The sequence below is a fragment of the Ictalurus furcatus genome, chromosome 28 (assembly GCF_023375685.1).
Source record: "Ictalurus furcatus strain D&B chromosome 28, Billie_1.0, whole genome shotgun sequence".
NCBI lineage: Eukaryota > Metazoa > Chordata > Actinopteri > Siluriformes > Ictaluridae > Ictalurus > Ictalurus furcatus.
The window spans coordinates 11,742,107-11,757,213 of record NC_071282.1 but is presented as its reverse complement, the minus strand read 5'-3'; the positions used below and the strand labels follow the sequence as shown (position 1 = coordinate 11,757,213).

The 15,107-nt window shown below is 39.7% G+C and overlaps 1 protein-coding gene across 1 annotated transcript in view; it reads left to right on the top strand.

Annotated features, from left to right (window-relative positions):
- spns2 (SPNS lysolipid transporter 2, sphingosine-1-phosphate) overlaps positions 1-15,107 on the top strand; it is a 76,625-nt gene that overhangs the window by 23,202 nt on the left and 38,316 nt on the right. The window lies entirely within an intron of this gene.

The following is a 15,107-nucleotide window of genomic DNA, read 5'->3' as shown; positions in this document are numbered from 1 at the left end:
TCCAACTGTAAAAATCTAAACAAAAAATGAAAGGCACAGTAACCTGTATTATTGCTTGTTTGTGGAATGGTACAACTTTTTCCACCTTGGGAAAGTACCACCACCTTTAGAAGGACATGTTGATGGAGTTGTACAGCCATTTATCTTAGTAAGAGTTATTTTCAGGTGGGGTTCAGTTAGTAACGGTAATTTGAAGGTCAGAAGAGACTCAGCTCAATGGGTGTGTTAAGTCCAGACAACGGGTGTTGTATTAGGCAGAGGGAGCAGGTATTTCTGCTGTGTTGGTACAGGCACGGCTATTCTGAGGGTTTGGGTAGGGCTTCCTGAGCCAGGCTGCCCCAATTAGAATTTTATAAGAGAGAGCTGTTATGTGGAAGTCCCATTGGATGCTGGGAGTCGACTGTATTTGGTGACCTTGGCAAACATAGATTCACACGTACACAGGTTTTTAAGAACACACACACACTCATACACACACACACACACACACACACACACACACACACACACACACACATACATACACACATATACAGATATAATGCCTTGGAGTGCCAGGGGAAATTTGGGATCGAATTTAGATGGTGTTTGTCTATTAGTTTTGTTCATTTGTTCTGAAGATATTAACATTTCTGGCTCACTGAGGCTTTGAAGATATTTCCTCATAAAAATTGCTTTTTTGAAATTGCTCAATGTTTTCATTATAAAAAATCTCTTTGTCCCTAAATGTGGACTTTATCTCTTTTATCTGCTTATTTTAGCTGTCTCCTTTAAAAGAATTGAATTTATTGAACACTGAGCTTACAAGATGGACAGTTTCAGGATTCAAGATTGTGCTCATTTTTTTTTAAATCACAGACAGAGAGAACAGGAACAAGAGTGAGATAAATAAGTATTACTGTTGACTGGACGATTGCTTGGAGACGCTGGCGATTGGCTCAGTCCCAGCAGGTAGTGCATGCTGTTGGTTCATTCTCAGCAGGAGGGGGCGGAGCTACTGGCTGCAGACAGCAGCGGGGATTAGTCGGAAGCCAGTATGACATTTGTTTGGAAGATTCATCGGCTGTTGGGAGGCAGAACTTGCCCAATATGTCTTAAATAAACACTACATGATTAAAAAAAAAACCCATGCAAATGCCATAAAACACAGGATTCAGATAAAAAAAACTTGGTTAGAACTAGTTTGGCATCATACAATCCAGCCACATTTCTAAGTTATAAGTATCACATTTATAAGTTACACTCTGAATTCCTCATTTTGACCAAATTTGTATGCAACATCGTATGAATCCTTCTTGAGGTAGATAATTATGTTCACCATACCATTTTTACATGGACTCTTTTTACCAGAGGCCAAAAATTTTTTATTTCTGCCTATTTGTTTTGCGGGTGCCTGTGTTCAGCAGTGAATGTCACACTCCATAGTAGTGGTTAATAGCTCATATGAAAGTAGACACTCAGGGCTTTACAGATTTGCAGTTTTTCCTAAGTATTTCTTTTTTTTTTTTTTGCCTAGCCTACTAGATTTAAATGTTATCATTTTAATTGTGGCAGTTGTACACAGTATTTTGCTATCAAAAAAAAAAAAGCTTTAGTTGTGTTGTTCGTTTTATCTCGTTACCAATGTTACTGTGGAGAGGTATGAATTGTTTGACCAGCAGGGGGCTCAAACCCCTCCCCTTTCCCATCATCCTGCTCACCAGCAGCTAGCTAAACACAGATCCAAGACTCTCTACACAGAGAAACCCATCAGTGTCCTGACTCATCTTATAACCGACTTGCAGCAATAAAATTATGCCTTTGTTTATACTGATTGAAAATGTCTGATAAGTCAATCCGCCAGCAGAATGGAACACTAGTGTATTGTGAGAAAGGAGTCACCAAATATATCGTACCATATAGTCGCTCTGATCTTATATGTGTTTGTATTTGTGTTCGTAGATTGCTAGAAGTCATTCTGTGGTAAAAGTCAACAAAGTAATACTATAGATTTCTCGCTACCATATGTGGCTATTGTGCTACCAGCTAACATCCTATTAAGTTCGTGAGCTAGCTATGTTTAGCAAACAGTAATCTAGCTGTGATCAGCTACTTTGGATTCTGTTGTCAGGTAATCCTACAGGCTACCAAACACTGGTGAATAAACCAATGTCACATGATGTGAGATGGTCCTAAAGCCTCATGAATCCTGAGTACAGCGACCTTTGAATGCTGCTACTGCTGCAACAAAAAGTGATCACTGATGTATAATAATGACAAATGTGCAATCAGAGAAACACTAACGCAGGCCAATTCAGCTGTGTGTGTTGACTACACTACACACGGCAACATTTTCCAGGGTTCAATTAACACCTACAAGTCCAGACAGTAACAAATGAGCACAGGAGGCGCTCATTCAGCCCTGGGGATTTCGCTGTATACAGTGGGGTATAGTAAATGGAGAATGTGCATGTGTGTGTATTTAGATCTGGCTCAGTATGGGCTCTGATCCCTCTGACCTCAGTCTCACACACTGCTGCAGAATTTCATATGCTTCAGCCACAGGCTGCATGTGCGTGTAGAGTAGCGCGTGGGTGTGTGGGGTCACCTGGGAACATCTGAGACGTGGGTGAGTGAGTGGGAATGCTGGTGTGTCTTTTACTCTAGTGTAACATAAAAGTCTGGGAGAGGTCACAGATAAACCTTTTTTTTCCCTTTACACTTAGAGTAACTAGAGAAATAGGCCTAGAGATCACCCTGAACAACATTTATTTTGTCGTTTCTTTGAAAATCATGCGGAAATTGTAATATTACAACTTATTAGTATTAGTTCTATATTAAGGTTTATTTTACATAAGCTGTTTAAAACCAAAACATATACCAAACTGGGCATAAAGATATTAAATAAAGCTATTAATTAGAGCCCAGGTCACACAGATAGGCTTTGATTAATATTATTTTTTAATGAAGCAAGTTAATAGCTTCTATGAATTTCTTAATTACAATCTGTTACTAGCTAGCTAATTAGCATTCTGTTCCCACACTACTCAGTGACCTGTTGTCTTGCATGGTATTTTTGACTTGCTTGGCGAAGCAAAACTGTCGACTGAATGGTCCTTCTAACACATTTGGTCCTGACTTGGCCTCCATAGCTGAGATGATCTAAAACTGCCTCTGTTTTAGCCTCACCAAAATACCAAAGTACAGACTTCCCATAAAGCATCGAGAGCTTTCCAAATAGCTCACAAGTACACTCCAATTCAAGCCCGTGTAGCCGATAACGGAAGAGGTACAACATTTGAAATGGTTTATATGCTGACCTCTATTCTAGACGCACTGATCTCTGTTATGACAGTTTGTTTTCAGTTTAACAATGGGCCCTTATTGTGTAGTATTAGCAAATGAATGCCTGTGGCTAGACCAGAGTATCTGGTGCCTATCAGCCATGAGGTCATACAACAAATAATGACATGCATATGCCTGACCTCAGTAAAATGCACCCTAAGGAACGACACCTGTATGTGAGTGATCTGATATAGTAAATGCCTAATCTCCATTTATGACAGTTATATATGGCCAGACACAAAGTTTCAAGCAAACAAACGTAAAGTTGCAAAACTGGACAGTGAATTTAACATGTCTGGTTTTGAACTCGGGGATAGACAGACCTTGTGAAACTTCATCCATGCCAAATGTGCTCTCCTGATCTGTACGGTATGTGCTTTAGGCTGTAGCATTCACACCTGTCAGCCATCTTTTCAGTTTCCACAATCATGAGCATTCCATGCTTGCACTCTTTGCTTGTCGCTATGCTGAAAACTGTCATTCCCAGCACACCCTGAGAAGCCTGTAAGGCTGAGTTAAGACCAATGGTTCCTTTTTCAACATCTAACCTTAACCATTAGGAAGTAAACTACAGTACAATGAGTGGGAAAAGGCCACATTTCTGCTGTGCTGTCATCGGCTCTGTAAGAAAACAGATCTAACGAGCTGCTAGCCAGGATACCTGCAGGGCATTGTGGTTAATTGAAAGGGGAAGGGAGGAGGGTAGATGGAAGAATGGGGAGACAGAATGGGGAAAATGGAGAGGACTGACTTTGGATGAGGTTACTGTCCTGAAGCGATGTCAAAACCTTCCTTTTGTATGATGAGAGACAGGGGTATTTGAGAAGAGAGCAGCTTCAAAATAGAGTAGACACTTCTTTACATCAGTGGGATTTCCAGTTTAGGATAGTTTCGAACAAATTTAGGACAGAACTAGCTTTATTCAAGTAAGTTAAATTACATTCCTTTCAACAGAATTGGCCGTGATCGATGGTTCTGGTGTGAATAAACTGAATAAGCAAAATTTCACCGTTAGTCTTTTGAAATTTGCATTATTGGCCAGTAGTATTATTGCAGTGACCATGTACGTATGTACGAAGTTGTTGTAGCTCTCAAATGATTACTTACAGTACGTTAGCGATTTTTTACTTTATTTGATGTTCTATATATATTTTGTTTGATTGAGTCTAAAAAGTGTTTAATGATTTTTTAAAAATCCACTAGCTAGCCTACAATCCTGCTTGAAGTACCATAACAGAAATGCATGTGTTTAAGCTAACAAATTTATATGACATATAAAACTTTATATTTAGTTATGTCACGGAAATTGAGTTATCGGTGTCCCAATGTGTAGTGAGCCAGGGTCCTTAACAGTGCCCAAACTCGTCTACACAATATACTGACTCACGACCTAGGGAGCTAAATATAAAAGAAGTGCCATGCTACAAAGTCATTCACATGGCTGGATTAGATCATATCTTTTACTTTTGTGTTGTGTACTGTTTCTGGTTTAGCTCAAATTCTGTAGCTGCGACTTTGGAGTCGATACTTATGAGTAAACGTAAACTGTAGGAGGTCTCACTTCTCACACAGAGGTTGCAATTCTGATGTCACATCTCCTAAAAATGAAGGTTACCTGCTTAGCCTGCATTGATCTCAGAGTTGAAGAGGTCATGGCCTGAAATTAAAGGAGGCAGGTGTTGTCTGCGTGTGCTGTGTGTGTCCGGAGCCACTGCGGCCTGAACATGTTCCGTTTTGAACACGAACGCAGGTTTTAGTCTGCTCTGTCGTCTGCAGCTCAGCCCGTCTAGCCGATACGTCTGGCACACACACGTCTGATTTAGTTACAGTGGCCGGAGTGTGTGCTGTCATACAGCGCTGTGCTCTGGGTGTGGGTGATTGTGGCACAGGTGGATAGTCTCCAACCCCCCTGCTTTAGGATAGCGGGCTGTTTCAAACGCTGCTTGTAATATGAATTTGATATTCTAGGGAGATCATTGACACGTTTTGGAAGAGAGTTTTGGCATATCGAGGGAGTTGGACAATCTTTCTACAAGAAGATACAAGAAGTGTGGAATCTTCACTCACACACTCACACACACTCACACATATGGCCAGCTTGTGCTACTGTAGGTCTACTGTACGTTTGCCTAGTCACGCATTCCTCATTCTCAGTTTTCATTTTAATGGAGGTTGTTTCAGTTCTTGATTTCTTTGGCTGTGACTGAGAGGAACTGTCTGTGTATTATCAGCTGTGCTGTCCTTTCACATACAGACCACAGCTGCTTCGCTCCCTCTCTCCCTCTCTTTTTGTTCCTCCCTCTCTTTCTTTCTGTGTTCGTGTAATTAGGTGCCTGACATGACACGGTATCGTCTCTGCTTTGCAGCTGTTGCAGTTCCACTGTCAGTTTGATAGGCACCCTGTTAAAAAAAAAAAAAAAAAGCAGAGCGAGTGCACAAAATAGGGAGGGGACACAGGACAGTGATTGAGAGATAAAAAAATTGATTGAGAGATTTAGGGAATGAACAAAATAGAGACATGCAGCTGCTCACAAGCCCACTTAGTGAGAGAGGGAGAACTAATGATGCGTGGCCATATCGATTCTTTATCCTGCTCGGATTTGGGGAACAAGCAGACGCTGGAGCTCGTCTTCATCGTCAATGCTATGGACAGCAAATCAGGTCACTATGTATTCAGTGACGCTAACAGACCAGGTCTCAAAGGGGTTATGCTTTTTTGAATCTCCCTTAAGGACATGTGTGAAGGGCTGCTATATGGATTTATGAATTTAACAATTCACTGGGAATCTGGTAGGATTTTATGTAGCATCACGGTATTTTCCATTCCCCCCAATCTACTGTACAGGTAAGGGGAATTCTCATTATAGCATTATATTTATAGCATCAGTTTAGATTTTGACACACACCAACTTCAGTAATGATGCTTTGCCAAGGTATTTACCATTGATTGACATGTGCATCAACAAATCAATTCAACTCACGTACGCCCCAACATGCACAGTTCACACCCATGTACGGTGTGCTTACTCCATCATCAAGGTCAGGGGAGAGAGGAAAGCAGGGAGTGGCCGCATTGGTGGCACAGGGGGGCAGCTTTCTCTCTTGTAACAAGCCTTGCCATCCAATTTCAGACATCCAACTCCATAATACTATAATGCAAGTAAATATACACTCTGTGGCAAAAAAGGGCCGAAAAATTGTATTATTACAAATCTGTAAAGGAAGAACTATTCAGCATTAACTTACATTGCATGTTGCTTTGCTCTACTGTATACTGAATTAATTTTTTATTCATTGCTAAAATTTAAACGACTAAAATTTTTTTTGCTCTTCACCACAGGGTACAATACTTTATTTGTGGCGCCACCCATTAATATATTCTTGCACCTCCATTTTGTCACGTCATGTCTAAAAACCTAGAAACCCCACTGGACAGAAGTATGTGTGTAATTAAAACACACTCAAATGTACACACAGTTTTGCTAGATGGTTTTTAGTCTATAAGTTCAAACCAGAAACTGCTGCCACACACACACACACACACACACACACACACACACTGTCACGCTCTGTTATTTGAGCAATGGTCTATCATTAGATATATAGCTCCTGTAGTTATAACAGAAAAGGAAAGCTCCACGCCCTATTTGAAAAAAACACACACACACACACATACACAAAAAAACAGTCCCAATATACCATGCTCGACAATCCTGCTACCATAAAATACCAGAACAGTCCCTGGGATTAGAAACAACTTCGCCACTGCATTCTGGTTTGTCAAAAAAAAAGCAACATACTCTTGAAAGAACAAATATAGTCAGCATACCGCATAATATACAGTATTTTCCATTTCTGGCTCCAAATGGAAGACCACTGCGAGAGGTTAATGACTAGATTTGATTTCCCAGCAGCCAAATGCACATACATTATTTTGTGAATCAACTTTTCACTGAAATGTTTATGCTGCTCATTCATGCAGCATGACTCGACTAGGTTCACCAAACACCCCTCAGATGTGAAGTGTTGATTTAGGATTTGCTTTCATCAGCTGCCGTTTCTTCATCACACATACACACACACACACACACTACACACCCACACACACAAGCACACTGAAAGCGGCAGCTCCACATATGAGTGTTCTGCAATCACATAGGCTAACCCCGAAAACTTGGCAACTTATAGTCTGGGTGTTTTCTGAGAGCGGCTTTCAACCGCTCACATTCCAGCAAGTCCAAAAAAATAAATGCCTGGTAGGACTCGAGGAAGTCCTGCTCCGCAACACCCATTCGTCAAATGATGGACGTGGCCGGTGGAAGCCTAGACACACATATGCTTGTAAACCGAGAGTACTGAAGTCTGGAAGTGTGTTGAAATGGTTTTAAGACAGTGACTGGATGGAATGTGAAGGGTGTCTGCTGCTGATGTGTGTGTTTGTGTGAAGCGGTATATAGAGAGTCGAGATGCTCCGCAGCAAATGATCGAATCTCACAAAGTTCAGCTTCTTAGATGTGTTTGTCAAAGAAATATAACAGCACCATCTTAATGTCTGTCGGCTCCTGTTTTTCAACACATTTTGTTTGAGTGTCTTCAATAACACCCCAAAAAGGTCCAAAATAAGTACCATTTCTTGTAGCATGCATCCGATTTTATAGAACTGTTAAGCAACAGTAAGGTGTGCTTTTATAGGAAGATAATCAACGACAAGATGGTGTGATGCAGCCTGATTTGAAGTGGAGTTACTAGTAACACCCCAAAGTTGATTATTTTCAAATAATAGCATGCCCTGAAATGTTTTATTCCTCATACCTCAGCGATTTGTCAACGAAAAAACATAGCGTTATGTTTTATCCATCTACGGTTACATTTGAAGTTGCGGAACATGTTCATTCTCATTATCACTTATGTAATATGAGCGATAAACAGTCATTCCCCTACCAGGCTCTTTTGAAGTTAACAAGACAAAACAAATGCAGCTTGTCATCAAACTGAGAAATCACAAAACCCTCAATCTTGTGGGAAAAAAAGCGTAAATACTGGAGACTCCTTCCAAAATGCTTCTTATTTTTCAGAAAATTTTTACAATATAATGCCCTTCAAGTCCTTCAAGTATTTGATTGAGCGAACCGTCTGACACCTCATGACCAATCAGATTTGAGAATTCAGCAACACTTGGTATTAACGTACACTACCAGTCAAAAGTTTAGACACACTCATTCTTTATTTTTTCCACTCACATTTTAGAATAATAATAAAGTCATCAAAACTCTGGATTAACACAAACGGAACTTTGGGAATTATGTTGTGATAAAAAAATCCTCAATAAATCAAAATTATTTCATAGCATCTTCAAAGTAGACACCCTTTTCGCCTAGAAATTCCAGAAATGTATTCTTGGCATTTTCTCAGCCAGTTTCTTGAGGAATTTCCCTGAGATGCTTTTTAAACAGTATTAAAGGAGTTCCTACTGATGCTGGACACTTACTGGCTGCTTTACAGAATATTTCGCTCCAATTCATTCGTTTTAATATTATTATTTTTTTTTGTAAATAAAATGTTAGTTTTCTAATGAAAGAAATGAATATGTTGGCACAATTATATTTTTGTCTACAACACCGATGTCACGATCATGAAGGTCTTCAGATCACCTTCAGATCAAAAGGTTTTTAAGATCATGAGAAACATTTCAGTCGAGTGTCTCCAAACTTTTGACCGGTAGTGTACGTATCGTTCTTTAATACAGAACCTTAATAGAAACCATCTGTGAGTTCTGACTGTATAAATGTTGGAGGATTTATGACCCAGAACTGCCAAATTTACTGCAGTAATACTCAGAAGTGATTTTCTGGCACAGTAAAGTGAATCCTACACTCCCATTTTTCAGTCCGAAGGGAAACACTTAAACATTTTTATACTCGTATTAACCGCACAGCAAACGTTAATTCTTCAACATGTTTCCAGATCTCCCGACCCTCTGAAGCAATCATCACTGTCTGATGTCATCGACGTGCGCCTGATTGACACGAACCAGAGATGCTGTTAAATATCCATCCGTAATGCAATCACACAGACTGTGTTACACACACTTAAAGATCGCTGTGACTTAATCCCGAATCTCCTCCCACCACCACACGCATTCACTTCAACCTCCTGCTTATGAAAAAAGTGAATGTGTCAGGGCAGCATGAGTGCTCGCAGCAATTTAGAGCACGGAGAGGCTGATGTGCTCAAGTGCTAAATCACTCTAGTCCTCTTATCTCACCCTCTGAACTACGAATAGAGCTTGACACAGACACTGGCAACACTGTAATAACTAAACCCTTCTGTGATATGATGGTATGTCATCCTTAGTATGTGTTCTGTTTCAGATTAGTCTCATATGTGTTCAAAGGATCTTGCCCACACACACACACACACCGGGAAGCTACTGCCAATGAGAGGAGATTTGTCATCAGCTAAAGGAGATGGAAGAATGGACAGTTTAAAAGCTCCAAAATATGGACTCCATGGGCGACACAGATATTTCTCTGTAACCTAGATCATTTTTCATGTAGAAGAAGAAAGGGGAATCAAAGTTTGGTTGGACCAATGGGCCCTATCCAATTTCCACAGTTATGCAAACTTTCCTTTCTGCCTTCTTTAGTAGTAAATGACAGATGAGTTTAACATTTACTCCTGATGATCAACAACACAGGGCAGACATGTTGGTTCAACAACCCGAGAAAGATGATAATAACTGAATTTACACAAATGATCCAGTTCAAAAGTTTACACACGCTCGATTCTTAATACTGTGTGTCGTTACCTGGATGATGTGATAGTTGTTCATGAGTCCCTTGTTTGTCCTGAGCAGTTACACTGCCCACTGTTCTTCAAAAAAAAATCCTCCAGGTCCTGCCAGGTCCTAACGAGCACTCTATATTTAGCCTAGTCAGTGAGGTTTCCAGGACAAGGGACTTGGGAGCACATTGGAGCTTCTACTTGCCTAGTTGATTAGCTAATACATTTATGAGTTGTTGACAAAATACTCATTCAGTAGCTTTTCATCCTTATCCATGGTGAGATCTCTGTGATCTCCAGCCACCATTAATCCTACCTAAGCATACTTATATCCTCCAAGGTAAGTTCTATTATGCCCGCTCAGTAATCGACAAACATGGAAGATATTCATCATTCAGCTGTTTTGTTGAACAACAAACGCTCCTTTTTGAAGATTCAAAAGACATTTTGGTGTCATTAGAAGTCTCCATTATCCTTTTTGATGAAAAGCAGTATTTTTTTCATAGAACTCTCTTTGTTTGCAAAAGGCGCCATTTCCTCTGTTGCTCTATTGCATCTGTTTGTTTTGGCTCCATTCATATCTACTTCAGCATACCGTACACCAAACCTTTCGCTCCATTCAGGCTCGTATAGTATACATGTACACAGTGTGTCTTTCATGGGAAATTCATCTATCTCTATAAAAAACCCACACACTCATAGCAAATCAGAGTGCTTCCTGTAAACTGCCATTCCGTCAGCGTGTGCACCTGCGGCTTCTATTCGCTGTCGTTTGTTTGAAAGGGAAAAAAAAAACAAATAAAAAACGGATTAGTCTATAGTCTCAGGTAAGACGTTTTAAACAGGGGTATGTTCAGTACTACATAATAAATTGCTGTTGGAAGAGCAAGTATCTCTTTGTTGACTGAACCCTTGAGGGTTATTCTGTGAAGTTTTAATTACAGATTACTCTTGGCCAACAGCCAACCGAAATAGAAAACCAAAACCTGTCTTGGCTCTTCGCAAGAATTTGAATCTGCCAACATTTTTGAAATACTTCATAGCTTTGTTGTTCATCGTTTGCATTGTTTGGTAGGCTGGATCGAATTTCTTTCCTGGTTCAAAGGAGGATTCCTCAACTTTTTTCTTTTGTCAATCGTCCACATCATCATCTACATCGGTTTGATGACATTTACATTTGTTGAGTACCCATCATGCTCCTTTTCTAAGGAAAGCCGTCATTAAATACATGAAACACTCAATGCCCTAAGGCACTGAACCAGAATAGAGCAGATTCTCTTTGATGGTCAACAGATGACTGTCATATTCTAAATACCATAACTACATTAGTGTCTGGGAAAAATGCCTTTTAAAATTCTCAAAAATATCCAACCAATTACTACCTTCTCACCAACCGTTGAAAAGCTTGGAGCATTCAGCTTTCATCTAGGTAACAGAATGTGATGGTTCATTTTGAAACCCTGGGAAAAGGCCCAGTGGTTTGTCAGTCACCCACACTCCAAGAAGAATTCAAGAAATCATTACAAACACATGATTCTGTGCTCAAACGTAATTAAATTGAGTTGTAATACCTCTGTACAAAAGGCCCTAACAACTTCCGATTATTTGTTTAGGAGTCCCATGAAGCTACTACAGACAGAAAAAAATGTCTGCCTTCCTCTAAAATTTACTAACTCGTAGGTAAATAAAGCATTTACACATTGTTTTTTATTATACATCTTATAATAAAGAATACATTGCTTCACAGCATGTGGGTAAATCCCTCCCGACTATTGAGTTATCCACGGAAGTTTATGGAAAATTGTATTTTACGTCCCCCGGTCATAGGGAAATACATTTAGAATATTTTGAATAATTAGAAAGCTGAGTAACACTTCACTACGTGAGAACAGATATAAGTAAAAAGAAAGAAGGATAGACTCAGGGGCAGAATGTAGCTTTGGGGTAATAATAATAATAATAATAATAGTAGTAGTAAAAATGTTTACAATGATTATAATATAATCATAGGGAACTTGTGCATAGATGGCCAAATATAAAGCACCAAGACGCTCAGAGGGAACAGAGATTAATGACGGTGCACTTTATTTCTGACAGTCGGACATTTCTGTAGGCCACATGTACACTGTAATATGCATGCTGTAACACAGTATATGAAGAAACACACCCCACTTCCACACACAGATGTGTTAGCACACAGTGTACAGTTGCAAATGTTAGTAAGCAACATGTCAAGACATGCATAAGGCTTTTAATATAGTATTACTCATCGCTCTGTCTGTCTGTCTTGCTCTCTCTCTCTTTCTCTCTCTCTCTCTTTGTCTCTCTCTACCTCTCTCTCTCTCTTCTGTATGTCTGCTGCCCTAAATACTCATAACACTGCTTCTGTAAACTAATTTTTAGTCAATAAAATCAAGCGTTCAGACCCTGACGTCAAAACCAAACAGGATTGAATTCATTTGCAGCATTGTGTTTGACAGCAGTAGCAAACGGTCTTATCTCCTTGAGAAAACATGATAAGGAAATCAAAATATTGAAACAAGACTTGTGAAGACCTCGCCCCTCGCTCAGACCTCAGACTTTTGCCTCTTTAGGCTTTATCTCTGCGTGATTACGTGATGTTTTCGTCAAGCAATTCATCAAGACTTTCAGACAGCTAGCTCTCGTCTCAGTCACGGCAGTCTCCTCAGAGCCAGCGTGTGTGGCAATGGTTTATTCATAGCAGATGAAAAGGGAGATTTTAATCACTCAGTGAGCGGCAGGACAGTGCGCTGTGCGTGTGTGAGTGAGGTGAGTTCACTGACAAGTGAGCTGTTTTCACTGATCTGAGACGTCTTCAGGGAGGAACTCTGGAACACACAAGTGCAGCCATCAATAACGCGTTTAACGTGGCCTTGACAACTTCGTTTTGGACGTGCCTCACACTAGGTCTATAAAGCACAAAAGGGAGGTTCTACTTGGAACATTTTCTGAAGAGAAAACAGTCAGATGTAAGGTTCTACACCTGTACCTCTATTCATAATTCACAGTAACAAACTGGAACAATTTAAGATGATAACCATGGTTTCTAACAGTGGAAATTGGACAAGGCAGTGTTAAAAATTATTTGATCAGGGCCAATGGTCCAAAAATTAGAATGATGTAATGACATCTTTCATACTCAAACATGAACTCAAATATTACAAATATTCAATATTACAAATTGAATACAACTTGAATACAAGTGGACTGAATGTTTCCACCAGGGTTTTTCTTTCCCTTTTATGTGTAACATCTCAGGCTGAAGGTTTCCTGCCAATCCATGCGCCTAGTCACGATGTTTCTCCCACCCAAACACCCACAAACAAAATCAATTAGCATTAAACAGGCCACTATTCACTACAGGTAAAGGCCGTGCTTCTCAGTGTACTTCTCCTTGACGGCGAGGCTGCGAATGAGTGGACAAAGAAGTGCAGTCGTGACACCAACAATGAAGATAACCCAAGCCCACACATACACGTGCATGTGTGCACACATACGCGCAGGTACTACCTCCTGTGTTGTCATAGAAACATGTCAAAAAAAAAAAAAAAAGAATAAATGGAAAGGCTGTAATCTGGCATTGGAGAGTGTACGTGCTTAGTCATCAACTGCCTACATGGCAGCTCCCACTTATATACTGACGTACCTCATGAGTTATGGACTGACAGATGAGATTAGATTCCTGTAAGAAAATGTCAGTGTTAAACTAATGTTTATAAATCAAAGCCTCAAGTAAATAGAATGGAAAGAAGCTTTGAAATTTGAATACCATGCTTCACAGTTGAATAAGATTTGAATGCACAAAGCTGATGAAACACAAAGAAAGCCCTAGGTAAAAACTTAAAGCGCACCTATTATGGTTTTGATACGTGCCTAATTTTGTTTTAAAGTTCTCATACAATAGATTCACGTGCATCCAAGGTCAAAAAACACTTTAACGTGCTCATAATTTAAACTGCAGCATTACCTTCCCCCAGTGTCAACAACGACTCGTTAAATGATTCGTTCTAAAGAATTCATTTTAAACTCCTCCTTTCAGAGAGCATACTCTGCTCTGATTGGTCTGATTGGGGCTTTTTGTTACAAACCTATGTAGGTTATTTCAGGAAGTAAGTCTGGAATAACTAACGACTCGTTTCAGCTGTTCAGAATCGGTTCGTTCTTTTGGGAGTCAATAACTCCGTTTGTCGTGTGCTTTGATTTTTGAAACTTTGCAGACATTTTTTCATTCACGAACAGCTACATAACACGCTACATGAAAGGTCATATTTGAAAAAACATATTAGGTGCACTTTAAATGATAAATAAATGAAAAGAAAGCAAGAAAGAATGAAAGAAAGAACGAGAACACCCCACAACATGCACCTATAATCTGTTCTATAGTATCCAGTTTTGGTTGCATAGTATTTTTGCTGTTATTACAGAATCTCAAACAAACAGTGGTGATGTGGTTAGATTTTGCTTGATTTTATAGTAACAAAGTTACACCTTTCACAAATCTAACCTAATCCATGGTACCGATTTATACACATTAGGAATCTTCAGGAATTCTTTTTTAAAAAAGTGACACGTTGTAATTACTGCATTACAAAACCCAACAGCGAAATGAACCAAAGGATTTGAGGTCAAGAGAAAGCTGACAAAAGGACCTGCCTGAACAATATGCATCAGGACTAAAAATACATCTTCTAGCCAAAAATGCAAAATGCTACACCCACACAATACAAACACACGTGGGTTGACTTTACTGTACAGTATGTCACCCTACTTAAACACTTGTAATCATCTCATCAGCTCCCGCTCCTCCTCAGGTATGCACTTTAGATGGTGTAATTACAGTAATGGCCTTAATTCATGCCGGCCTTCCGCTTCATCACTGTTTGAATACTGCAGCAGCGGTGATGAATGGAACAATGCCAGTTTCGGCTTAAAACTGGCACAGGCATTGTGGGAAAAAAACCTTATGATGCTCCAAGTTG